Here is a 25772-nt window from a genome sequence, read left to right on the forward strand (position 1 = left end):
ATCCGTGGGCACTAGTCCAGCTCCTCGGTCCATCCGTGGGCACTAGTCCAGCTCCTCGGTCCATCCGTGGGCACTAGTCCAGTCCTCAGTCCACCCGTGGACTCCATGGACTCTAGTCCAGCTCCTCTTCACAGTCTTGTGTGAACTACCTACCTCCAGCAAGTTTCAAAAGCTCTGAAGACAGAGCCTGGAGCTGCATCAAATATGCTGGCCACCCTTTCGTATTTGCAGTGTTTTCACTCTGCTAGTTAATGGCATTGACTGAGTTCTTTACTTTATACATGGATTCCTTTAAATCTTTCCACACATTATCTGAATGAATCCTTATAACTACACCAAGCACGCTAACCATTCACCTCCACTTCACACTTAGAGAAACTGCCATTTAATGAAGTGTCTCGGCCAAGCCTGTCTGTCTCAAACCAGCTTTGGACTCCAGGCCTTCTCTCTGGAAAGCCCTACACCTCGTGGTTTTGGTATTCTTCTGGGGACTTGTATGCATTTGGAAGAATTATCTGTATCGGGTGTTGGGAAATGCCCACTGGTGCTTGTGGTTCTGAGCCAGATGCAGGCTTTCTCTGTCTACCTCCAAGTGCCCCAAGGTCAGGGAACATTCAGGAACTGCATCACATGGCTTCTTGTTTTCAAATGCTAGCAAATGCTCAAATTTGTTCAAAATTCTTTTTATGGAAAACTGTTTTCCTCTATAGTATAATTTTCGATAGTTTTCAATGGAGAGAGGAAATTGGATCAGCACATCACCTGGGTTTATTTTCTTTTCCCAGGCCATTTTTGAAAAGAGTGTAAAAGATCTATTTTTTTATGTTAATCTTCAAAATTCTTCTGGGGCATATAATCTTGAAGTCAGCTTAACTGTAACCAATACTAAGTTTTCATTTTTTTTCCATAAGAAAACAAAACAACCACAGAAAGATAATTTACCTGTATAAATATCTTTGCTGATCTAATATCTATATCTATATATGTGTATCTTGTATTTACACACACACACCCACACAGACCCACACAAACACACACAATGACACGGGAGATGAATTCTAAAGGGATGTTGGTTTTCTACGGGACCTATGAAGATCCTGCAGCTTGGGGCTTGGTGTTAGTTGTTTGTGCTAAACTCAGCACCGTTTTGTTTGGTGTGTTTCTGGGTTATGTGCTGAAATAAAGCATCCGATTACTTAATTTCTTATAAAAATCTGAAGCTGCCAAATGAGCATATTAATGAATCAGCTTTCAGGTTACCACATCTTGAAGGTGTTTTGAAAGCTTCTAAAACATTCTGATATGAATATTAATATATTCAGTTAAACTCACAAATCTGATATTATATAAACTATTTTTTTAACTCTGACTCCTAGTGACTAAAAAGGAAATCCTAATGAGCACTTCTATAGTCATCATCTCTACTTCTTATGTTCTTTAAAAATGTTGATCCAAAAGTGAGCAAAACCCCTCAGAATGTGTGTGTCTGACTTAAAATCCTCCGTGGTTGTTTGGCCTCAGCGCTCAGCAGGAATCACGACCCAACACTGCATTTTTGTCCCTGTTTGGAGTTCTTATTCTTCCCTCTCAGAATCACTGGGAAGTGAACCGTGCTGTGGAACTCTCCAAGAGAAAGAAACAGAACACACAGTCTATAAAACGCGGAGCTCCCCATCTCTCACGAGAGAGAAGCGGCTCAGCCTGTGTGCTCCAAGGGGCAGGTCCCTTCCGCTCACGAAGCAACTGTGTCCCCATGCAGTTCCTTTTCCAGATGTACATCTGACTTCTTTCTACACTGACCAGGGACATTTCTACCACCTATTAATTCTAGTATTCTGACCTGTAAGAAACTTAGGGGGTCTTTATAGAAAGCCATTTCTTCCCTCCCTCCCCCCTTTAACGGATGTAAGGTCATTGGGATTGAATCATGTCTTAGGCTAACGTTTGAATGGCCAGCAAAGTACAAAGACCAGAGGTTGGCAAGAGAGGCAGTTACCACTACTGTAGAGAGGACAGATTAGTATCTGCGGCTCTCTAAATCTGTTTACTTTCAACGAATGTGGCTGCTATCTGTCCCCCTAAGGGTCATACTTCTTTCCAGCTTCAGATATGGTCAGCGGTCTCATTTGACCCATTAGCTTGCTGGTGTAATTCTCAGTGGGCTGCAGCTTGTCCCAGAGAAGTAAGCAAACACAGAGGAGACTTGGGGAAGAAATGGGAGATGCGTGACTTAGTTCTTTCTGAGCAGCTCCAGTCTTCCAGTCAGAACTCGGCTAAACTCCTTTTGTATTCAGACACTGTGCTGACAGACAGGCAATGGTTACCCCTGGAAGGGCTCCCAAAATCTTGCCCCCTTTGTCACCTAATTGGCTGTGTCTGTAAATCACAATTGGAGAGCCTTTAAAAGCTCCAGAGCAGGGATAGGTTGCCGCTTTATAGGAAGGCAGGTGTGAGGCCATTAAAGTCCCAGGGATTTTAATCCCTCCGACCAATTACCTGGAATTTAACTTGGGGCAAGTAACAAAAAAACAAGGTTCCTACTGAGTCCGAGTGTCTGTGCACAGGCGTATGTGTGGTGCCTATAACTGGTCATCAAGCATTGTGTTTCTCTGTCTCTCTACCTCCCCTCTTCTCTCCTGCTTTTTGGCTTGAGCTGGCCACCTTTTTCTGTCTCCGGGGTGTCTATGCTTACCATATTGGAAACTGCTTCTTTCAATAACATTTTAGCAAAATTTAGTAAGGGTTTAAAATCATTTAAAAATTGTAATAGAGTGTTTCCAGTCCTGAAGATTTAATGGAACCTTAACTCAAAGGCTTGCTTAATCTCTTTCCTAGAATTCGTTGCTTTTAAGGTGGTTTTTCTCCCTACCATTCTTTACTTTACTGCTTCCAGGAGGATATGGAAAATCCACGAAAGCCTTCACAACAGAAGTTTGCTCTAACAAGTATTGGTTGTCCATTACAAACAGAGCCTTCTTCATTCAATATGCTTCAGAAAAGAAGTGCTTCAGACCTCCAGGTTTGAAATATTTGCACACATATGACTAATGAAATGTCTTAGAATGAGACCAGGCTGCTAATGCTCCATCATTCCTTGTAGATACGGCTGGAAGGGTACCTGTGTGTTGATGGCCACCTGTCCCATGAGATGAACGGTTAGGGTCTTTCCCTTGTGACATCATGTCAGTGGTCAGAATGTTCCAAGGTTTGAGCCTTTTTCTGTGTGTGTGTGTGTGTGTGTGTGTGTGTGTGTGTGTGTGACAGATTTTTGGTGAGGAATGATTAGCTTACATTGCTAATACCATATGCTGATTGTTTAGGAAGTTGGAATTGTCACTGAAAGAATAAAGATTTTCTTGGTCTTGGTCCTTGAGGCAACTATCTGCTCATGTGATGTCTAGTTACTTTTCTATCACTGTGATCAGACACATAACCAGGGCAATGTATAGAAGAAGAATCTATGGGTCTTACAGTTTTAGAGGGCTAGAGCCCATAGCCATCATGATGGTGAGCATGGCAGCAAGCAGGCAAACATAGCCCTGGAGCAGTAGCTCAGAGTTCATGTTTTAATCAGCAAGCACAAGGGTGAAAGAGCTAAATGGGTGTGGGCTTTTGAAACTTCAAAGCCTGCCCCCAGTAATATGCCTCCTCCAACAAGGCCACACCTCCTAATCCTTCACAAAGAGTTCTACAATCTGAGGACCAAGTTTTCAAGCATATGGGCCCAATGGCGGCCATTATTGTTCAAAATATCACACATGGATGCAAAATTAGGCTGACTCACCTGGAAAAGGTAACTAGGAGCACATAGATGCTCAATGCCTTGAAATGTAAAGAGCTAAGCTTACTTTACTCTCAAACCATTAAGGACAAAGAACTTTCGGAAGATGTTTCAAGACTGGGATACTGGAGATGAGAAGGCCCAGGAACACTGGAAGAGTAAATGTTTCAGGAAAGGGAAGAAGGGAAGCCCCTGAAATTTCCTTTTTGCCAACAAAGGGAACAGGCTGATTTTCTGCCACGCACCGCGCCCCTGTGTCTGCGCTCTGTGTGCTAGAACCCAGTTTGCGAGCTTTGGGCAAGGGGCTGGAGGTTGAGAATACAGATACAGAGACAGACCGACACACACAGACCTTCAAACACTGATACTAAAGCCCCAAGAATGTTCTCTTTATTTTGTTCAGGGTCAGATTATATAGAGATAGCCATGCCCCAGCCAAACCCACCAGAAACCACTCTCCTGCCATCAGGAACTCCTGAAGGTCTCATGCTCAGAGCATCTGTAGGCACTCAGATCAGGGGAAAACAAGTCGTTTACAAGAAATTCAGGATCTGGGGTCTCACTGCTTCCAACAATTTTCAAAGCCAAGCTTGGGAACAAATAAGGTACTGTAGCTTTTATATCATAGAAAGAGGAGTGCAAAGACAATTCACTCCTTTCTCTTGTCAGCAAGCTGTTTTAGATTGTACATCATGGGGAAAGCTTAAGGTAGGAGGAGCATGCCTGATTTGGAAGTTCATGAATTTGCGACAACATCTTGAAAGGACAGAAATGGAACCTGGCATTGGCTGGGATTTATGGAGGATGTTGTTAGCTTATTTTGCCAAAATCAGGGACCCAAAGTAAGATGGTGGTAGAATGTAGCAACGGTCAGACTCCACGGCAGCCATACTGAGCACAGGTGGGAGCCTACAGCGGTGGGAGGGTTGCTTTGAAATCAATGCTCCTTCTTCGCTTTGTGGCTCCACAGATTACATTATCTGTGAGAAAGGCAAGGTCAGAGCAAAGACAAGTGGAACGTTTGAGCTTGCCTGGTTTTGAAAGGAGAACACAGAGTTAGCTGGATTGTAGGGCCAACCCTGAAAGTTGAGGGAGCTACCATAGCACATATTTCAGTATCTCACCTGTAAATCTGAGTGCCTGACTACAAACCGAGGGCCTGCAGAGGAGAGCTTTTGTCTCCCGTGGAGTAACATGTATGATTTGGCTTTGAGGAGTTTGCTCAGTGAAGAGCCATAGTGATAGTGTTCCGGCAACCATTAGGCCAGAAGGCAATGGATCTGCGGTGTTTCTAGCATGAATCTGGATTGATGGGGTTATTGGATTTAGGAAGTTGGTTTGTTTATTTGGTGTTTATTCTGAAGAATACCAGGGAGTGGATTCAAGCATGTCTGGTGGAAACAAACAAACACAAAGCAATAAACAACAACAAAACCCAAAACCAAACAAACAAAATGGGAGTATCCTAGCCAGTACTTACTCTGTTCTGGATCAAAATAACCCAGAGAAAATTCCATTACGATTTTAAGTCTTCTCCCCTAGAAGAAGAATACTGTCAATTCTGGGATTCAGATCCAATTACTATCAGTGAGTCACGAAGCTCACAGTCTAAACTTCAGGAAGCTAGCTTCATGCATAGCTGTAGCACCCTGTGGAACTGTAGAACCTAAGCCTGCAGCAAGGACCAAGGGTTTCAGGTGAGTTGAGGAACTAGCAACTGTGTCTTAACTGGAGATCTTGGCCTAGGCTGCATTCCATATTCAGAGATGGAGAACCCAGACTGGAAGAAAACGGGCAGTCTCATAGAGCCTTCTGAGATGTGTTTTGGGCTCTGTTCTGTGATGGCAGTTTTCATTACTTGGGAGCCAAGCACGGCAGTAGGTACTGTCATTAACAGAAACAGTTCAAGAGGGACATTCGTTATTATTCCTCCACAGTGATGGAGATGCTGAGATGTGGGGGATGAGGTGAGACCTTAGAAACCATCCCCCGCCCAATGTGAGAATGAGCTGGGCCTGCCAGGCTCTTGATGACCAGTGGTCACCCCTCTGGACTACATGACTTTAGGAGAGACTGGAGAAATGTTTATCCTACAATCTACCCACAGTAGAGTTTCATTCAAGTTCTAGCAGGTGTGGAGAGAAGAGGTTTGAGAACAGTAAACGAAGCCACGTCAACAGCAACAAGAAACCAAGCCCTCAACCCAAAACTCAACCTTCTTTCAAGGTGAGTTTGATTTTTTTTTTAAGAGAAAAAATGGCTAATATTTTATGTGACTGTGTAGACAGACCCTGGCAAGGCCCATTCATCATGAACTCCATGGCAGGAGTCCTTTGAATGGAAACACATCTATAATTGATGGTAACGACTCCCTGTGTCGTTGGAAACGAACTGCTCTAGGAAAACGAATTTTCTGTATGGTTCATATTGACCTGCCTAAATATCAGCTGTGTTGCAACGCACTTTTTATTACTACTGCCTTTTGAAAAAAAACATCATCCTGCCCCATAAATCATTTACCTTAAGATTGGTCATCTTTATTATTTGTGTCACCTTTTATCCCTGGGGCATACTTGGAGGTGGTTGGGTGCCCTAGACCATGGGAGGACCGTGTAGTGCTGTGGTTTTGACTACATACTTGCTTTCCTGATGAATTTTTCTCTTCTTTCCCCTTCCTACTTCACTCCTGCCCTTTCTTCATGCTCCCCCACCCCTTCTTCCCTCTCATTTCTCACTCCTTTGGGAAGCATGCATTGAGAACATGCCTCTGACCACCACCTCTGAGTGGTGGACAGTGGACAAGGGGCAAGTCAAGTCCTTGTCTTTGAGTGACTCCTTGTCTTTAGCTTTCCGTGGTCACTGGTTTTGGTTCCTTGTGTGCCTCTCGTGTTCACACCTATGTACCAGACTTTCTATTTTTATTATGCACTCTCTGCTTCTAACTAAAGTAAGACAGGTGCCACTAATGAAAGCGTGAGTGAAATATGAGGGGTTGGTTGGCCTGTGTGATTTAAGACCACGCTCCACATAGGTCACAATTTCATAGTAAAGCCTGTGCCTCTTGAGAAGAAGCACGTAGGCACTTCTCCTGCTAGTTGCCATCAGTGTGACCTCGGTCAAGCCACTCCACGCTTCATGTCTCAGCAGAGTCCTCTCCAAGCTGAGGCAGAGGATGACTGCCCTGCGCACCGCCTGGCTGTCCCAACTTCTCTTCTGCTGCCCCAATCTGAGGATGGACACCTTAAAAAGAAATGAGGTTTGTTTCATTCATTATTATAGGGACGAGCAAGTCTAAACAGCATGACAAGTGTATAATGCACTTGCCTTGACTTACGGTAGTGTTATAGGAGGGGTACCCCCTCCTATAAGGCCTGCTCTCTTCTGGAAGATGGTCACACACACACAGCACCTAAGCTTTTCCCACGAGGCACTACCTCCTAAAGGCTCCTTGAAATGTCATCATTGGTGCTCTGAGGGGACAAACTCCATGCCCACCATGCTAACATAACAATATGTGAGTATCTTTTATTATTTTAGAGGTGGAGGAGTTTTTGTTTTCATTTTTGAAATCAAAAGGTTTTCCCTTAATTTTCATTTTTGATGATAAAGTAGGGCAAGGCTCAATGCAGAGGATTTAAAAAACATAGATACTGAAAAAAAGAGATACAACTGTTTGCTATTTGTTCTATTTTTTTTTCTCACAGGAGTGATATATTCTATCGAGTTGACTCCATTTCCTTGACATTGCCAGAGTAAATCTTAAATATATGTGTGGAGAAATGTATAAACTATTCCCATTATCAATGGTTTGCTAAACACAGACTTTAAAAAAAGAAAAAGAGAAAGAAAAGAAATCATCAAGTGGGCAGAAAAGCTAACACACACCTATTAATCTGGTCTAAATTCTATTATGGCTGACTTTAAGCTACCAGCAGTTCAATAAGTGACTATTAACTTCTCTAAATATCCATCAAAGATATCATGAGCCTGTTCTTGTGACTTCTGTGCAGCTCATCCTCTGTGGAGTTGATGTGAGGAGAAATGTTCACTGAAGTGAGGTTTCCCTCCTAGTAGCTGACATCCCAGTACCTCGCGGGCTGAAATGGTTTTGTCTTTTATGTGGGCATGCACTTGATATGCATTGGTGCTTTCCCTGTACATGTCACACTCTAGGTACTAGGATGTTCCTCAACTGTCCTTTTATCATTTTTCAGATCTCTGTCTGTTCTGCCAATCACACACAGTCTAAATTATTTGGCGCTTAACATTTGCCATGCTTTTTTTTTTTTTTAAAATCTATTTAGCAATGCAGCTCCTGGGTTGAGAGAAGTATGTTCTGTGCAGTAGGTTTTCAGAAAAGATGGGGTCTTTGTTGGAATGCATTGTTGGAGGCAAGCTAAGCCTATCAGGAAGCCTTGCTGTTTTCAGTCAAGAGTTCAGACTTAATGGACCTGGGCAATATCAGTTCTACAGAACTTTGATGCTGAAAGAGATGTTGTATGTGTGGACCAGTATATCAGCTGTCTGTTGTTCCATGATGAACACTCAGAAACTTAGGTGCAAGACAGAACAAGGTCTTATCAATTCCAAAGACTTCATGGATTGCTGGATCCATCTTTTCCTGTTTTTGTTTTTAATTAATTTATTTTTTTAAAATTTATTTGTTTATTAAAGATTTCTGCCTCCTTCCCGCCACCGCCTCCCATTTCCCTCCCCCTCCCCCGGTCAAGTCCCCCTCCCTCATCAGCTCGAAGAGCAATCAGGGTTCCCTGACCTGTGGGAAGTCCAAGGACCACCCACCTCCATCCAGGTCTAGTAAGGTGAGCATCCAAACTGCCTAGGCTCCCCCAAAGCCAGTACGTGCAGTAGGATCAAAAACCTATTGCCATTGTTCTTGAGTTCTCAGTAGTCCTCATTGTCCGCTATGTTCAGTAAGTCCGGTTTTATTCCATGCTTTTTCAGACCCAGGCACTCATATTTGGTTTCTAGCCATAAATAAAGGACATTGAGCCTATAATTCGCTATCCTAGAGAAGCTAAATAAGAAGGTGAATCCAAAGACAAACATATAGGCATCCTCCTGAATATTAACCTTCATCAGGCGATGAAAGGAGACAGAGACAGAGACCCACATTGGAGCACCGTACTGAAATCTCAAGGTCCAAATCAGGAGCAGAAGGAGAGAGAGCACGAGCAAGGAACTCAGGACCGCGAGGGGTACACCCACACACTGAGACAATGGGGATATTCTATCGGGAATCCTGTTTTTGTGATAAGCTACCAGAACAAGGGAAACTTAAGGAAGAAAGAGTTCACTTTGGCTTTTTATTCCAGAGGGATAAGAGTCCACCATGGCAGGGAGAGATAGCTGCAGACAGCAGGTGTGGTGGCAGGAACAGAAAGCTGAGAGCTGGCATCCACAAAGCAGAGACGATAACATGGAACGTAGTGGGGGCTTTAAGCATGTCACCACAGGGACAAACTTCCTCTATTCAGGCTGCACTTTCCAAACCTCTTCCAACAGCGCCTCCAACTTGAAGCAAGATTCAAATATCTTAGCCTTCAAGGGATGCTCTCTTGGAAACCACGGTAGCTGCTTACAGACTCTGCCCTTTCACTGGGCTCATTCACACAGCTTTATAGAGCAGAAGACCAGTTCCAGTGGCTGGTTCACACGGTGGCAGCAACATTCCAAGGTGGCAAGATACAGGATTACCTACCAAGTTTCTGCAAGCAGCTTACTAATGGCTCATTGACTAAGGCATGCCACTGACCCAAGCCCAGTGTTCATGTGAAAAGAGAGGACAGAAGGTACATGGTACTTGGTGTTGGGGTAAAGGGATGTCTTTGTTACTTTTCTATGTTGTGACAGACCACCATGACCAAGGGAACTTTACTTGAAAAAGAAAAGGGTTTAGTTCTGAAGCTTGTGGTTGCCGAGGGTTAGAGTCTATGTCCACCTGGGCAGGAAGCATGGCAGCCGGAAGGCAGGCATGGTGCTGAAGCACCAGCTGAGCGCTTCCATCTGAAGCAGTAGCTGAGAGCTTATTCATGGTCCACAAATGAGGAGCAGAGAGAAAGAATAAAGGGAAATGGTATGGATTGTTGAAACTTCAAAGGCCATGCCCAATGACACACCTCCTCCAACAAGGCCACGTCCCCAATCCTTCCCAAAGAGTTCCATCAACTATGGACTGAGCATTCAAATGTATGGGTCTATAGGATCCATTCTCATCCAAGCCACCACAGGGAACATTAGGATATTGGTTTACAAAAGTATTTCTTTCTCCTCTCCTGATGCAATCTGGTCATGTGGTTGCCTCCAAGGACATGGAATAGTAAACAATGCCTATCTGGAGCATACAATGAGCTGATTCTAAATGTTATTTTCTTAGGCAGATTAACCTCCTTCTATACTTGGCATACATGATTTTATGTACATGTGTTATTTATACACCATTCCAAAAGCACTAGAGGCTGCATGCAATGAAAAGCAGATTCACAATTAAGCATTAAAAATACTCAAAGCCTTGAAGGCTAACTTTGTTGTTTTAATTGAATATTAAATTTAACATAGAGCTTCTTAGGAATCAAGGCAAAAAAAGGGGGGGCGAACATGATAGCACACGTGCTCTTTATTGCTTGCTAAGAGAATGCACCCTGTGCTTTAGAAATGATCATGATCGTCTTGGCTCCACATTCCTAGAGCACCCTAGGAGATTAGGTAGTCTGTGAAGTCTACTGAGTGAACCATTCTCTTTCCATCTTGGGATGGGATGTGGTGCCATGGGGATATGCAGCTCTCTAGTAGAGTCATGGTACCTGGGGAACCCAGGGTTCTGAGTGCAATCCAGAGGGACATGAGCTTCTTCTGTTCTTCAGACAAACCATGCAGCTCTGGTGCTTAATGCTTCTTTGTTCTAGAATGTTCTCATATGAATCTTCCTTACTAATTTTATTCAGAGCTTGCTCAAATATCCCGTGTTACAGTCCTTCCCTGCTCCCATCCTGAATCAAATTCCTTGCCTCTCCCCATGCCCTCCATGTGGTGTGTGTTTCTTCTCTTACCACAGCGCTCTGTTCGTTCATGCCACTGATTTCCTCAAGGCTTCAGTCAGCATGCAGAGCCATCAAAATACAACTGAGTGCTGTAGCAAACAGAGCCTTGCCCGTCCCGTAGTGTCTCCTTTCTTTTTAAAATATTTTATTTTATGTTATTTTATGTGGATGAGTATTTTGCCTGTATAGATGTCTGTATGTGTACTGGGTGCCTGTGGTGGACAGAAGAGGATAGCTGATTCTCTGGAACTGGAGTTACAGATGTGAACAGTGAGGTGGATGCTGGGAACCAAACCCAGGTTTGCAAGAGCAACAAGTGCTCTTAATTGGGGAACCACCTCTCCAGCCTGTGACTCCCTTCAGGCCAGAGGTTTGGCTTCCAGATTGTCACTATGATGGTTCATCTTCCTTATCAATCTGACTGGCTTTAACATCACCTAGGAAACACACCTCTAGGTTTCCCTGTGAAGGTTTCTCCAGAGAGATTTAACTGAGGAAGGAAAACACTCCCTTGAATGAAGATAGTCCATTCCAGGGGCTGGGAGACTAAATTTTAAAAAAAGGAAAGAGGAAGCAAGCTTGGGTCGGCATTCCTTACTTTCTGCTTCCTAGTTGCAAGCACTGTGTGGCCAGCCTCCCCATGTTTCCGCCAGTAACCTTTCCCTGCTTTGATCTACTGTATCCCCTCAAACTGTGAGCCAAAGAAAATCCTTCCTTCCTTGAAGTTACTTCCTATCAGGTGTTTGGTCCTTGCAAGGAGAAAAGAAAGGAACGCAGTCAAGAGCATAACAGCAGTAGGTCCCTGAGATACAGAGCAAGGAAAAGTGAGTCCAGGATTCATTTTCAGATGGCAACCCCTGCCAGTGTAGACAAGCTCTCCTTGGGGATGGGCATGCATGGCAATGTAGCAAATATCTGAGGATTGGTATTGGAGAGACACTGTGACCCTAGTCTTCCCTCTGCCATCGCTAGCTGTGTGACTTGCAGCCTTCATCTTCTTAAAGCGATGATAGTGCTCCCTTCATAAGGTTGGGAAGACCCAGGAAAGAAGTGTTCGGATTGGGGATTTTTTTTTCCTCTTTCTTATCCCATACATCTGAAAGGCGAGAGTTGGCTAAGGAGCAATGTCGTTGTTCTTCTCTGAAGACAATTTATTGGAGGACCACGGGGCTATTTATTTTCTTAACTAGAGGTCATGAGACATGAAGACTAATGAATGAGATTGGTGGCTGGGGGAGCTAGGAGTTCCCCCCTCTTCTCCCAAAGTCTCTTCTTAGACTGAAAAGAGAGAAAGGAGAAAAGTCCCCCCTGTAAATTTTATGACTGCAGTGTCAAAAGTCTTCTATCCAAATCGCAGTAAATATTCTAATGAAGTCTGGAAAGAAAGCCATTTGTAATGGCTCGGGGCGGAGTATTAAGATAGCCTGTTTCTAGTTAGTCAGTCATTAGAGAGATCTAACATGCATGGGAAATGGTTTCCTGTTCTAAGTGCTTTAAAACCCAGTTTTAGGAAACCCCACTTCCTGCCGGCTCATTTGGAGACAGCAATGTGCCAACTGGTCAGAGTTCTCAGATGGCCTCCTTGCCTACAACCTGGTTGAGCTGCTTCTGCCAAGAAGAGCTGGGCTTTGCGTATCAGGGTCCCCGATGGAGAAGGCAGCTCTGCCATGGAGGATGTCTGGGTCTAGACACCCTAGGGACCGTCCTATGCATTAAATTTATGGGGATGGAGTGATTCGTATAAAGGGTCAGAAACAGCAGGAGAGCCTCCCAGGCTGGTGCTGGCCCATGTGGCTCTGGACTTTGCCGGGCTGGTGGGGATGCAGATGAGTGCCCTGGCTGTGGGAAGGGCAGGGCAACTGACAGGAAAGGAAGATTTTTCAGTTACCTGATGTGCTGTACTTTAAAGGGGGATTTTCTAAAATAGGGAAGCCTCAGAGACTTCAATCAGAATGCAGACGAAAGTATTTGCTAATCAAATCCGTTTGTTTCCTTTGGTTGGTGAGGGTCAATACTGTGCTCAGAAGTGGGAAACTGACGGATCCAGGAAGACCACACATTTTCTCACCTCCAGACACCACCCTCAGCAGCTGTTTGCATCAAATAGGGCAATTGGTAACAAACTATCCTTACTATTCCACCCACCTAGCCCAAGACATGCGCACTTAGAGATCCCAGCGTCTTCCCTGAGGAGGCACAGCCAGGCCCTTTTACTTACTTATTTACTTAGTTGAGAAGTACAGGTAAGTAATTCTCAGTGTAAAGCAAGGAGGAAGGAGGGCAGTATTGTCCCTCATGGTAGCTGAACTTGGAAGCCAGGTTTGCCGCACTCCACACGCGAGTTTACCCTCTCTTAGGCCGGAATGTCCCGGTTCTGGATTAGGCCCGTGTTCTACAATTGGTTTACAATTGGAACTGCACAGTGGCTGGGACTTACAGGGCGCCCTGTGCTTTCTCTCTCCTTCTGAATCTGGGCTGTCACTTTGGAGAGAGACAGCTAGGCTGCTGGACCCCAGAGGATGCTGAGGGGTGCATTTCCCAGAGCAGCTGTTGCCTAGAACCCCAGGCTCCGCTGAGGAGCAACACTTCCACAGACAACCTGCGGTAATTCGGGCTAAATAAACCCTTGCATTTTGGTGCAGTTTGTTAGTATATAAAAGCTAGCTGACCCCCCCACCCCCTCCCCAGATAAAGCGAGACTCAAATCTTAGCAATAATTTTCTCAAACTACAAGGCTTAAAATGGGTTGAATCATGTTTCAAAACCAGAGACATTTGATTTTGTTTTTGTTTTTCGAGACAGCGTTTCTCCAGAGCTTTAGAGCCTGTCTTGGAACTAGCTCTGTAGTCCAGGCTGGCCTCAAACTCACAGAGATCTGCCTGTCTCTGCCTCTGCGCGTTGGGATTAAAGGCGTGTGCCACCACTACCACTGGGCGACATTTGGTTCTTACTAGTGGAGTCAGTTGCCCTTTCCAGGGACCGTTCTATAAATCGGCTATTTTTAGGATGCTTCTCTGGGTTTTTTGTATTGTTTTTCTTTAAAGGCAGGAACCACTGTCATCCTTACAACTGAACAGCTAAGTATTGGAGCTGACTTTTTAGCCAAGCAGGAAGAAATGGAGGGGTGCGGTTATCTCAACCATGGTCTTAGATGGGAATAGAGAACATCTCAGGGTCCCCTTCACATCTGCTTTGTGTCGGGCCTCCTTGTCCTTGCTTGTCATCCTTCCTTCCACTGGAGTTGATTTCAAGCAGCAAGCACTTTCATTTTTAACAAAGAAAGCATCATTTTAAAACATCATGGCCACCAAAAGCGAGCAGTCGTTAATGCTAGCTTTTCGGAAAAATAGCCAGGCAGTTGGCACCAACCATTTGGTTTGGCTATTGTACCCCCGATCATCATCAATAGTCGGCAACTATTTGGCAGGTGGGCTCTGAGGGACAGTGACCGAAGGATGGCATTACAGCTCTGAGAGCCTGGCCTGGGTAGCGGGGACCTCTGCCCTAGGCTCATTCATGGGAACTTGTAAGTCTCCCTTCCTCTGGACCTTAATTCCTTCATCGTAGAAGAGGGGCTATCAATCCATCCCCGTGTTTTCCCCCCGGCTCTGCCGCTGTCACTAAGCACAGGGCCTCGGCACGTTCAGGCGGAGCTGCAGAGTGAACGTGTGTCAACTTTCCTATCATCGGTTGGGAGCCTGTTATTTTCGTGATGTGCTCCGAGCAACCCAGGATTTCATGTCACTGGCGTGGCATGGATATAATTTAGAAAAAGATGAGATTCCTCCAAAGTACAATAACAGTCCTCATTATTTATCTTTTCATCTTATTTAAATAAAGAGTGTGCATTTAAAGCCGCGTTTGATTGAGCAACTGTCCCTTTTAAAAATTTTCCCTGACAAAGGCTATGAATTATTAATTTCTGTCATTGTATTCACAGAACAAATGTAATTGTAAGTAAATGTCTGAAGTTAATGAAAAAAATTAAGAAAAGAGGATTTCTTTATAAGAATTAATGAAACATTTCCACAAACCTCTTTGAAATCGTGACTCTGAAGCCTTGAAGAGTTCTTGGGGGTTCCTGCCTGCATCCAAGGGGTCGGAACTCTGCCCTCCCATTGGCGTGAAGGATGGAAGCATTTGATTGGGTCACACCAGCTGGGAGAGGAACAGAAAGGACTCCGACCTCAGCTCTCTCCAGAGCGCCAGTCCCGCTCCCTTGGGATCTCACCTGCTCATCTTGAGCCAGCCTTTGTGGGAGGTCAAAGACTTTCCCACCCCATTGTTCTTGCTGATGTCTCAACCACGCAGGTTTACCATGAACAACATAACAAAGAAGTTGAGCGTTGACTTCGGAAGAAGAAAAGGTAGAGACAACACAACAACGCCCAGAGATTCGATCCCCACACGAGGCTGACATTTCCCTTCGGAGTCATATGAAGACGTATGACTTCAAGTCCTACCCCTCAGGAGTCCCGTGAGTCAGGCTTTACCAACACCTATGAAGAACCCTAAATACTCTTCCAACTGGCATGCCATACCAGCTCTCTCCAGGTCCCCGGTCCTGCCCCGTTCCACTCTTCCTGCTCCCATAGCTGCAGTGGAGTAGTAAAGACTGGAAATCCAAGCCTGGGAGGTCGAGGTTCTGATTTAAATGCTGTCATTTAGTGCTGTGACCCAGGCCATGACTACGTCCCCCTTCCATTGGGAACCCCGTGTAAAAGTGAACATTTACCTCTTCATGGGGCTGGTGTGAAGACGGAATGCAACGAGGCCTGTTGTCAGTGACAGGATACAATTTGCCAAAGAATCTATTTAGTTTTTATTTCAACTTTTTTTTCCTCTGGGGAAGCATCCTGTCAGCTGTTCAGCCAGGCAGATCTGGGATTCTGGCAGCGTAATGGAGGTTTGAAGCCAATGCTCCTCCCTGGGATAAGAGATAGGTGATGTGTCCCAGTGTCCTTTGCAGGTAAATGGAGCCATGCAACTGAGTCTTGTTGATGGCCCATTTATGTCTACCCTACGGGGGCTCCTGGTTTCTCTGTCTCCTGCACTTCCCAGGCAGATGCAAAACGTGAATGCATTACTTCCAACATGGCAGCTACAAAACACTTGATGGAACCAACCAAAGGTGGAAAGGTTCATTCCGGGTCCCCATTTGAGAGGGTTTCAGCCTGTTACAGTAGGGGAAGGTACAGTGGGGTGGCTTCTCTTGAGAGAACCCAAGGGAGGTTACAGCCTTCAAAGGCCTACTAATCACAACAGGAACTTTATGGGGCACATGTCGGGCTGAAACCACAACGGAACATTCCATGTCTCTGAAGATGGCAAAACACAGGGCATTTGAACCACGAGACAGAGGTTCACCCTCTGAGCATCCAACAGGAAGTCAAGAACAACAAACACCCCTTTGCTTTGTTTGACCGGTGAGATGTGCTCTGTTTGTCAATGAGCTAGTTAGTGTGACGTATTCTTCTACAAGAAACAACAGCTCAGAGCTTTAGCGATGGGAGATAAAGCTAAGAGGCCCTGTTTCCTGGGGTGGGGGCTGCTAAATGGTCCCTGACTTAAAGGATATGAGGAAAAGTTTACGTTTGGAAAATTCTGGTATTGTGGATCATTGTGGTAACCAGATGGATGAAACAATTTTTTTTTTTTTTTTGACTAGAAGCTACCAGAATGTTGTGAATTTAGTCAACCAGCAAATTACCTACAAGAGGGGCTGGGGTATGAAGCTAGGCTGGCGCACGCTTTAAGAGCCTCAGTTTTGAAAGGTGCAGGATTTTTCTCTTTTGCTAGGAAATACCAATAGTCAGAGGGTGGCATGGTTTTGTTTTTTGTTTTTGCTTTGCTTTGTTTTGATTGTGTGTGTGTGTGTGTGTGTGTGTGTGTGTGTGAGAGAGAGAGAGAGAGAGAGAGAGAGAGAGAGAGAGAGAGAGAGAGAGAGTCAGGATCATATTTGAGACCACCCCTTCTCTATCTCTCCTCCCTTCTCTCTCTCTCCTCCCTTCTCTCTCTCTCATGCTCCCACCTTCCGGGTCTGCAGGCCTTTGAACGTAAAAATGAGATTAAGGGGAAAGGCACATCCTATGATTTACTCCAATGTGCGCACTTGAATCTACGCACAAGAGAGGCCCCAAATCATCCCCAGACCAACACACCATCCTCAGCAAAGGGACCCTCTTAACTTCATCACTGAAGCATCCATTAATCTGCCTGATATATAGACGGCAGGTTTTCCTGGCAGTTGAAACACGAAGCCGCGCATCAGCTGGGGATTACGTTTCAAGCCATAAAGACCATGTTTACATGCTGGTTCTGTTTAAGAATTTTCCCCTATCATTTTACTCAAATGGCCTCCCATTTTATGAGAAATAAAGTTAGAACTAATAAAGGCAGCCCCTTCTGAGTGAGCTGGGCAAGGCATCCAGGCTGCGGCCATCTTGGCTGTAACAAAACACCGAAATTATTTAGAGACAACTGTGAACGGCTCCTGTTCCCTGTTGACAAAAATAGCATTACGAACTAGCATGGAAACGCAATGTAAACACAGGCGAAGGAATCTGGGGATTAATGAAAGACACGTTAAGAAGTAGAGGAAGAAGCCAAACGCAGGAGAAGCCAGCTGAGAGCCTGTGAACTTGCCTCTCAGCCCCTGGACTCCTGCTGGGCACTCGTGGGTACCTGAAGGACCTTAGGTGTGCAGACGAAACCGGCTCCACTCTTCTCTTCTGTTTTGTCTGTTGTCCAACATGAAGCATTGGGCCACAGAGAAGTCTCCTTTTCTGAACAATATAGCCAATGGGAGATGGGAATTCTCTTGCTTAAGGGTTCTGAGGGATGGGCACAGCCATGATAGGAACTTAAGATTAGAGATGTTGGTAACCTGCTCTTCATGGTCAATGAATTCTTTTCTAGCATTTCTCTCTGAAACAAAATCCCAATCCTCTGTCCCCTAAAGTCCTCAAACTATGAGTTTTCTAAGCACCCTGGGTTCCCTGTGTTTCATCTGCAGCAGCTGCTCAGAACCAGAAGGGTTTTCTAGATTCTGAGGAAGTCGTGCAACGTGCACATGCACATGTCTACGAGGCCGCTGCCAGAACTACTCCACTACGGTTGTTTGGGAACCTTTTTCTCCCCCCGCCCCCCTAAACTGGCTACCCATACAATGTCATGGCATAACTGACGGAACAGCCGGAGTGAGTAAAGATTGATTTGGCTGCGTTCCATTAGTTATGGCTGGAGAGGCATGCTGGAATTCCTTATAGGCAGAACCTGTGACAGACGCTGTTCACATCATGGTAGACCAGGAAGCAGAGGGTGGCTGGAGCCAAGGACCAGGTTATATCCACCAAGGGCCCAATCCTAGTGGCCTGCTTCCTCCAGATACCCTACTTTATCCCACCCTACCAGTTCCTCAGCTTTCTAGCATGGCTCTTCCAGCCTCGGAAGGGCAGGGGGTGCTCTTACCCACTGAGCCATCTCTCCAGCCCCAATGCCATGTGTTCAAGCAAATCTTCTCTAGACTTACCCTTGAGTTTGTGTGTTGTAAAATATTACAAAATTTGTTTTTTAGAACTGTTTCTAAGTCTCCAGTGGCAACAATTACACACGGTGGTTTATCTTGTGTTACTGGAACTGCACACGGCAAACTGGGTAATTGTAGTCTATTTGCATTCTGCCTCTGAGAATGGGGTGGGGGCAGACTGTCTGCTGCATCACAGTATGGCAGACAGCATCACAACGCAAACACAACAGAGACAGTGATAGGAACTGGGGGCTGCGGCTTGATAGCTTCCAAAGGTGTTCCTATTAACTACCTCACATCAGTCCAACCCCCAATACAGCTAGCCTTGGCTATTAAATTTCCATTATATAACTTTTGGGGAGATGATTTGAAACCAGAGTCGTGCAATTGCCACCACTGTCTGTTACCAGGACTTTCATTCTTGTAAGCTGAAACTGTGGGAGTGTTGGACAATAGCTCCTACTCCAGTTTTCCTGTGGGCTCTGGCAAGCCCCGGCCTAATTTCCACTGGATCTGGCTGCCCTACTGTATCATGTCAGTGGAGTCGTGCAGCGGCTTTTTCTGTCCGTCCTTTTGCTTTGAGTCCATTTTCAAAGCCCTGTTCAGGATGCAGCTGAATCAGAATTCTGTTCCTTTTTAAAGACCAAATAATATTCCTTTGTCTGTGCAAAGCACTGGGATTCTCCACTTCTTTTTCTTCTAGCCAGTGCTGGGATGTGTGACATGTAGTTTTTCTCATCAACTCCAGCATGTGACATCAGCAAGGACTACAATAAAAGTCACAAGCTCAGAGGACAGCTAGGCATGGTGGAGGGGGACATATGTGCTTTTGTCCATACCTTGATAAGACTCGGTGGGTGAAAGGGGTCTTTTGTCCAGCCACTCGTGTCTGTGTGTGTGTCAGTGCCATGCCAGAGGAAGGGAGAGAGCAGCTGGGTTCTGTAGACAGTCTCCCAGGTTTAGAGAGTCTAAGTACTGTGTTGATAGGACTGTCTGCATGGAGAAGTGAGCGTGAACTGTCTCAAGTGCACATGGGTCTTCACTGGCTTCTCCCACCCAAGCTCCACCTGTGTCCGTCCACTGGATATGTATAGTCAAATCTGTGTTAAAATGGTCTAAGCCAGGGGTTCTCAACCTGTGGGTCATGACCCTTTTGGGGTCTATTGACCCTTTCAGAGGGGTCGAATACCAGAAATCCTGCATGACAGATATTTACATTATGATTCATAACAGTATCAAAATTACAGTTATGAGACAGCAATAAAATAATTTTATGGTGTGGGGCAGAGGGGTCACCACAACATGAGGAACTGTATTAAGCAGGGAGCGGGGGCAGCGTTAGGAAGGTTGAGAACCACTGGTCTAAGTGTAACAAAAAGCAAGACTCTGTGACTGCCAGCAGCAGAGCACACAAAGATTCTCGGACCACACTCCATGGCATCAGGGAGCTTAGCCAAGTAGCTAAGGAGACCCACAAACAGACTGCTACTCAGGCACTGCCTGATTCAGTGGGGAAACCCAGCGACACTTGCAGGACACTGCCCCAAGCTTGCCGGCAGGAGTCCGAGTCTCGGCATTAGATCTCACCTCAATTCTCTGGATGATAGATATCCTGTCTGTGAGAAGCTTTCGGTGGCCTTCTGTTGTCACTGAGTCCTGGGCATGTCACTAAGGAACAGGAGATGGAGGTGTGGTGTCTGCTCTTATTCAGAGAGTAAAGGGTTCTGCCAATGCTTCTGCTGCAGACACCTTACCGACACGTCACCCTGGCTGCTAGCGGTTAAACGAATGGCATGTTTTCATGTAAATTCCGGTGTGATTTTGAAAGTGCCAACTGAGTCATTAATACATAAATACATTTTGAGTGGTTTGGGTTCAACCGCTCAGTGAATGGTAGGTTCCAGACAATCTCCTGTAACTGAGAGCACTGTGAAAAAAGTCACTGAGACACTAAGTAAGGGCGATATGAATTCCAGAGTTGATAGCCCTTTGACCGTGTATATCAAGTATGCTATTCGTGAATAGGAATGCGCTTTACAATTAAACCAAAGCAGCAGACAAAGGCTACGTGGCATGCAGACAGTGCTGCCATAAGCGAAGTCACTGCGGTTATAATTCAGGGGTAATCAATGAGATGCCATCGGCATTCCTAACATGGAGTCAATGTGCACAAACTTTTAATATAAGCCTCATTACGACTGTCTCTTTGCATGAAACTAAAAATATTGAAAATGCTGACATTGGGGAGGTGCCCTTGGATCAAATCTCCTGAAGTCAATAATCTATTATGATTTTCATTTTGCAGAAGTAGTGCTATTATTTCAAAAGATCTGGAAAATCAATTTGGCCTTCAGTATATCTGTGTAATAATGACATCCTAATTAAAAATCCCAATCTGAGGAGTACAAAGGATGAGGTTTAATCTCTAATCAATGAACACCAAGTCCAGAAGTTATAGACGCAATCACCCTTTTTTAATGAACTTTCCTACTTTCCCCAGATTTGGCCTCTTACAGTTTTGGAAGTCCTATGCTTGGAAACACAGCCCAGGAAGCAGAGAGACAATTGGGCGTAACAAGAATGTAGATTAGAGCAAGTTGCTTCAAAGAATGCATATCTTCGGAATCATGTGGGTTTCTTTTTAACTGGAATTTATAATTGCCCCTAATTATAGGACATATTTTACATGTTCCCTTTGTGAGGCTGAGAAAAGGCGGAGTCCTGTCCACTCCAGTCACAAGAGCTATAACCTTGACATTTTAATTAGATATTATTTTGAAATATGTAAAAGGGATTTAATACTCACCAAAACATATCACTGCTCGTGCAGTTTACCCAAGAAAATAAAATGATACACAATTTGAAAATAATCAACCCTTCAAAGGAACTCTGGAAACGCTGGAGGGTAAATGTAAGAAGACATCGCTACCATGAACATGGATTTTTCTGATGTTTTCTCTAGGTAAAGTCCCTTCTTTGGAGTAGTGTAGTGTTGGTGGCCTCAGATCAGACAAAGGAGGTGGGGTTAAATAATTTATGGGTCCTGTACACCTATCCTGCAGATAAAAAGGGAGGTCAGAAGAGGGTCAAGAATCTTTTCTTTGAAAGGAATTTCTGGTGCTCTATTACCTGGCTGTACGAGGCCTGGCTATGGGAAGTAAACAAAATTGCTGGGAAAAATTTGGGATCTTGGGGGTGGGATGGGATGGGGGTAAGGGGAGATGGGCAGAGAAAAGTGAGAAGGGAAGGATGGGGGAACTTGGGGAAACAGGATGATTGGGATAAAGGAAGGTTGGATAGGGGAGCACGGAAGCACAATTCTTAGTTAAGGGAGCCACCTTAGGGTTGGCAAGAGACTTGAACCTAGAGTGGCTCCCAGGTGCCCAAGGTGATGCCCCCAGTTAGTTCCTTGGGCAGCTGAGGATAGGGAATCTGAAATGACCCTATCCTATAGCAATACTGACGAATATCTTGCATATCACCATAGAACCTTCATCTGGCGATGGATGGAGATAGAGACAGAGACCCACACTGGAGCACTGGACTGAGCTCCCAAGGTCCCAATGAGGAGCAGAAGGAGGGAGAACATGAGCAAGGAAGTCAGGACCGCGAGGGGTGCATCCACCCACAGAGACAGTGGGATTGATCTATTGGGAGCTCACCAAGGCCAGCTGGACTGTGACTGAAAAAGCATTGGATAAAACCGGACTCTCTGAACATGGCGAACAATGAGGGCTGATGAGAAGCCAAAGACAATGGCATGGGGTTTTGATCCTACTACATGTTCTGGCTTTGTGGGACCCTAGCCAGTTTGGATGTTCACCTTCCTAGACATGGATGGAGGGGGAAGACCTTGGACTTTCCACAGGGCAGGGAACCCTGACTGCACGTTGGACTGGAGAGGGAGGGGGAGAGGAGTAGGGGGAGGGGGAGAAGGGCAGGAGGAGGGGGAGGGAAATGGGAGGCTGGGAGGAGGCGAAAACTTTATTTTTCTCAATAAAAAATTAAAAAAAAAACAACCCCTTTGGTTCTCTTCTCCCTAGACACCCTGCTCTCTCATGCTGAGGTAGAGTAACAGTGAGGGACAGAGCAGAGCACAAACAACTGTCCTCTCTTCCTGAGCTTGCCTGCCTAGATCAGCCCAGAGTTGCATGAGATGAAATGCATGCATTACTGAAGATGTAAGGAAAATCCAGGACCAAGAACCCTAGTGTTCTCCATCAATATGGGAGCTTATCATCCTTGAGAATCTCGAGGCCTTCCGCCCAAATGAAGAGCTTCTAGATTAAGTCTCTTGGGCCTTGAAATGTTGACAGAAGTTTCTCTCCTGCAGTCCTGCAGTCGTTCAGTCCCAAAGAAACACACAGAGGCCTACCTTAATTTTAAAGTGGTTGGCCTAATAGCTCAGACTTTCTTATTAACTAACTCTTACATCATACATTAACCCATTATCCTTGTCTGTGTTAGCCATGTGGCTTGGTACCTTTTATCAGTGCAGCATTCTCATCTTGCTTCCTCTGCATCTGGGTGACGACTACAGACTCCGCCTTTCCTCTTCCCAGAGTTCTCCTGTTCTGGTTGCCCTGCTTATACTTCCTGCGTGGCTACTGGCCAATCAGCATCATATTAAACCAATACAAGTGACAAATCTTTACAAGGTAGAAGACCATTGTCCCACAGCATTGAATGAGGAGACTAGATCAGTGGTAAAAGGGGAATGTTGCTTCCTATGAGGTTCCACATCAGTGATCCTCAACCTTCCTAATGCTGTAGCCATTTAATACAGTTTGTTCCTCATGTCATGGTGACTTTCAACCATAAAATTATTTTCATTGCTTTTTCACAACTGTAATTTTGCTATTGTTATGAATCCTAAAGTAAATATCTATGTTTTCTAATGGTCTTAGGTGACCCCTGTGAAAGGGTCATTTGGACACCAAAGGGGTTTTGACCCCCAGATTAAGAACTGCTGCTCTATATGGTAGACTCTGCCCTAGCATTCTTGGCTGCTGTGACCTGGAGAGTCAACATGAACTAAAATGTGTATTTAAAGTGTGGCTTATCCAAATGTGCCATAGTTTGGAGTCCCACCATCCACTGGATGACTTTCTGCCAAGGTCATAATATAAGGAGCAAGCCATAGGAACAAAAAAAATTCCACAGAGTTCCCTCATACTAGTCTTGGCAGGCATCACACACCTCAGCCAAGACCCATCAGAGATAGATGGCCTCTGCTTTTCTTACTTGGATGTTGGTATGACCAAAATCCCCAACAGAAACAATTGAGGAAGACAGAATCTATTTGACTCATGGCTTTAGAGTTTTGTCTGTTGTGTGAGCTGGTGGGAACCTCTCAGTCTGTCACTGCTGGTGTCCAAATGAAAGAGGACTAGGCAAAGATGACAACCAGGAGTGGACATGACCTTCAAAGGTCACCCCTCAAAGGTCACCCCCCCCCAGAGATATACTTCTGCCAGATAGACCCCACCCCTAAAAAGTCCAATCACCTGTTGGGGGCTGATTGCTAAAAACAGGAGCCTGTGAGGACCTCATCATTTCCATGTCTTGTCCAAGGTCATGGCTGGCTGGCTGCCTGTGCAATGCTTCTATGGGCTCTTGCGTCAGTGGTGTCTCCCAAACGGAGTCCAAGAGCTGTGTTAAATCATAGGGCCTGGTCAAGATTAGGGAATCCCAGGGTTGCCTGGTGAGAGCAGAATCAGACAGAAATATGAAGGCTCCGAGTCTGTAGACCTGGCCACCTTGTCTTCTCACAGGAGACCTGGCCCTGTTGTCTCCTTGTTGGAGACTAAAACCCTTTCTCTTCTCTTGGAAGACCTGACCCCACCCTCTTGGCTGCCCTGGGAAAGCAGATCAGTCACATGGGTATCAAATCCACAATCTGAAACTTGAAGTAGTTGGGGCACAGATGGAGCAGGTAGAGAAAAGATTTCCCTTCAGAGCACCCCTTTATTCTGTTCCCTGACTTAGCACTCACTGCCCTTCCATTGGATGGTGTTTCTGAGTTATACAATGAGAGACACGAAAAGGTCTCATCCCCGTGCATTGTCCTCCCCTCCTGCCTTGCTGGCTCCTCATGTGCCCTCTCACCACACAGACAGTGATGGAGAACAGAAATTGCTGCTTTAGGTTATTATTGGTACTCTTCATCCTAGGGTACCAGTGCCTTGCCATCCCTGCTTCCTCACCTGCCCTGCCATGCAGGGTTATTGTTCTCTGGAGAGGAGGAAACCCATGAAGCAATTGTTGGGAGATGATGTAGATGGATTCTTCCCATCATCTCCCCCCTGCCCATCTTGCACATGGGAAGTGCTCCCCAACCAGGGAAGAGATGCTGGAAAAACATTCCCAGGGGGAATGCAGGGTAGGGACACATCCCCCCAAAACCCATTTGTGTCTCGGCTGCAACTGTCTTTTCTGCACACACCCCAGCAGAATTTCCTGTGGATTTCAGATCATTCTTTATTTCCAATTACACTCTTGTTCACATTATCGATTGGGAGGATACAAATGTTGAATGACAAGAGAGGCAGAAGAAGGAGGGAGGGGGAGAAGAATTCCATTTTGCCTGGAGGAGAAGATACTGAAATGCCACCCCGCGCAGCATCTCTGAAGCGTTCATCAATGTGGCAGAGGCTGGCTCAATTATCTTTGTGTCAGATGATTATCTGAGAGCTTAATTTAATCTCCATTATCCTCCCCCGTCATATTTCAATTAAATCTGCTATCAGAGTGTTAACACATCTTTGAACCTGCTATTTCTTCAGTTAATTTTCCACTAAGAGGTGCTGGAGAGTAACAGATGTCATAATTATGCAATTATTAAGTGTATCTGACACTCGTTCTCTCAGGATTTTGTGGTTGGGGTAAGGAGCGTTGGAAAATTAATCTGATGGCAATATGCTTCCGTTGTGATCCGTAACACCACTACAGGCTGGGGGTTGTCCTCCTGCTGTTCCCGAGGCTGCCTCCAGGAAAGATGCAAGATTAACTGGTTGTGCGGCAGGTTCCTTTCACTATTCCACATCTGGAGAGCTGGATGAGTTCGTTAGGCCCCACAGATGAGAGGCAGTTTTAGTTTTTCTAACCTTCTGTGAGTCCTCGGCAAGTACAGCAGGCAGATCTCAGGGTACTGTGGGAAGAGGCAGCAATGTGATGGACAAAGTTAACCTTGACTTTGCAGTCTTGGGGTTTGGTTAGGAACTGGTTATAAGCTATGGCCTTGACTGCATCACATCCTATGTCTGCATTTTTATTCCATAATGAACAAGCAACTGGCTGCTCCTCCGAGTACTCAATGAAAACCCTTACAAGATATCTATTCTCTCCCTCTTACACATGCATGAGAGAGAGAGAGAGAGAGAGAGAGAGAGAGAGAGAGAGAGAG

The sequence above is a fragment of the Microtus ochrogaster genome, unplaced genomic scaffold (genome assembly GCF_000317375.1).
Source record: "Microtus ochrogaster isolate Prairie Vole_2 unplaced genomic scaffold, MicOch1.0 UNK15, whole genome shotgun sequence".
Lineage (NCBI taxonomy): Eukaryota > Metazoa > Chordata > Mammalia > Rodentia > Cricetidae > Microtus > Microtus ochrogaster.